This window comes from Charadrius vociferus, unplaced genomic scaffold (genome assembly GCF_000708025.1).
Source record: "Charadrius vociferus isolate BGI_N301 unplaced genomic scaffold, ASM70802v2 scaffold30, whole genome shotgun sequence".
Taxonomy (NCBI): domain Eukaryota; kingdom Metazoa; phylum Chordata; class Aves; order Charadriiformes; family Charadriidae; genus Charadrius; species Charadrius vociferus.
The window spans coordinates 1,041,189-1,043,928 of record NW_009646636.1 but is presented as its reverse complement, the minus strand read 5'-3'; the positions used below and the strand labels follow the sequence as shown (position 1 = coordinate 1,043,928).

The 2,740-nt window shown below is 36.9% G+C and overlaps 1 protein-coding gene across 1 annotated transcript in view; it reads left to right on the top strand.

The window, feature by feature from the left end:
- The window catches only part of LOC104289900 (glypican-5-like), a 740,829-nt gene that overhangs the window by 246,466 nt on the left and 491,623 nt on the right, over positions 1 to 2,740 (top strand). The gene's annotated exons all lie outside the window — the stretch shown is intronic.

Here is a 2,740-nt window from a genome sequence, read left to right as displayed (position 1 = left end):
GGGGAAATAGGGAAAAAAACCCAGAAAATTTTCTATTCTGTCAGTAGAGTTGTTTTCTGGGAGAAGTGGCAACCAGATTGAAGCTCTAAGGCAATCATTATTCCTTCCTCCTTAAAAGAAATATCTTTTGTAGCCCTCCAGCTTCAGCATGCTTTTGTCTCTCTCTCTTTATTAAAATGGTGACTACAATGGTTAGAAAATGAATACAATTTTCCCTCCAAAGAGATGGTATGACTTAATTAAGAACCACAAATTACTGTGCAAAATAAAACATTGCAAATCTTACGGTAAGCCTCAAGGTCTTTCATCTATCAGGAATACCCTCCTTCTTTGATATTAAATCTGCACTGTATAGTTTATTGAGTTGTTTTCCTCTAGGGACTAGGAGTTGTGTTGTTTCTTCCTTGTGTGAGGATCTAAAAGAGGGGAACAGAACAATTCCATTATAAGGTATTTATTTTGAAAGCTTATTAGCCCTTGTCCCAAAAGACTAGAGTGAGTCTTGGGGAGAACTACATATAATTTATATACTGCAAATCTTACCAGCCTCAAATATGTTATTTTTCTATGGGGTAGTTTCCTTTTTGCAGTTCTGAGTATGGAAATAGGGTCAGGGGATAAAGAGAGCATCAAATTCCTTAGACACCCGACATATAACTGCTTTTCCTCAGATAAAAGGGCTGAAGAAACTGCAGAAAAAGCTTTCTTCTCTACCATTTACTGCCTGGGATGGGGAGTGTAAATTAGAGATTCAAATACAAAAGATCACCTTTTTGTCCTTTGTGATATGAAAGGGATGAATCACGTATTAAGCTTATGATGGACATATTAAATAAAAGGATCTTAATGGATTGTGGTGCTGCCTCAGAGATAGATGGTGTCATACTTAAGTTCAGCACTCTATCCAAGCAATATTACTGCACTGCAAAAGTTTAAATAGCTGATTTAGTACGAAAAAAACATACTTGTCCTGTTTTTCAGAACTAATTATTGCTGAAATCTGTAAAAGTTTATATACTTTAACTTAGCTGTAAGGTGACACAGATTGGCAGAGTGATATATAACTTGCTATTTGTGTAGGCAACAATATGTATTTTTTATATAAATTCCATGTTGCTGTAACCTTGCTTGCTAAACAAGTACATTTTTGTTATTTAGTTATGTTTTGTATGTAGCCATTTGCTTTCTGCATTAGGAGAATGGAAATGAGTGGTAATTCAGGTTTATATGACTTCTCATATCAGCTTTTAAACATTTTGAGATGCAGGATGTTGAAGTAGCATTTCTCTCTGTCTCATAATGTTGTGATAGGATATGGTCCTTCCTTCTCAACCATGGAGTTCTGTGTATCAGTGGTTAGTTTGATTTTAATTTTTTTTTTTCTGTTGCTTGTACAGCCTGTCATGGTACCAAGGCTTTCAGGGCTGAATAGTTTCTACCACTTTGTAAATATCAATGTGGTAAAGAATCAGAAGCTTTGCTTCTGGTATTTGTCACAGTGAAAACGGTGAAATGCACCCAATCTAATTTAATCAGTGATAACTTGTGGCATTTGTTTGCAGCAGGAGTGGAATTCAGTTTTTTAATCAGACACCTGCGTTTAGGTGTTTAAGCTTCTCTTATATGTAGATTTAGTCATGGACCTTAGAGAGCTGTTCATTTGACCATATGTAAATATATGCTTCAGGCTAAGAACAACAGCAGTTCTTTATATATAATAGGACAATAAGAAATGGCCTCAAGTTATGCCAGGGTAGGTTTAGATTGAATATTAGGAAAAAGTTCTTCACAGAAAGGGCAGTTAAGCATTGGAATAGGCTGCCCAGGGAAGTGGTGGAGTGGCCATCCCTGGAGCTATGTAAAAGACAGGTAGATGTGGTGCTTAGGGACATGTTTTAGTGGTGGTTTTGGCAGTGTTAGATTGATGGTTGGACTTGATGATCTTCAAGGGCCCTGTCAACCTAGACAATTCTATGATTCTATGAAAGGAGTTTGGGTACATGGCCCACATGTTGGCATGTACGTTGTAGGCACCTGCAGTTAGGTGTTTTGAAGGATTTCACCTTTCATGTGATTTTTCTGAGCCCTTTCCAAGAGGTTGTCAGTCTGAACACACAAACCTGAAATGTATCATTTTCTGGGGAGAAATATTTGGCATATACACTGGATCTTCTTATAATGCTACTTTCTACTTTTTCAAAGGCGATGTTGGGCCACATGATCATCAATCAATAAACAAACTTAAAGTCTACTTGAAAATGAAGCCTTTTGCCTTTGCTGGTAGCAAAAGAAGAACAGATATCTTAAAGATCCCTTCCTGCTCATCTTTAATGTGTACATAAGAAAACAGATCAAAGACCATTCTGCCTTGCATGCGGACAAGAACAAATGTCTCCTAGTATCTCCTCTTTTCTTGCAAGGTAGATATAGAAGTGCATAAAAATCCCAAGCAAAGAATCCTCTTTAAAATACGTAAACACACATGCTTAAACATACTCTGTTTTCTTGGTTCTATTCTATCAAAAACTTTAAAACACTGAAACCAAACTTGTTTCATAAGTGAGAGTGTCTCTTCCCAGCAGGCTGTGATTTTCTTGGCTCTTCTCCTTTGTGAGAGGCTCACAGTAATCCTCCTACTTTTTTTTTTGTAAATAGTGGATTAACCAAAAATCGATAGAACATTTTGATTCCGCTGGACCCTGACTGCTATAATCTGTGCTCTGGACTCCACAGGTTCATA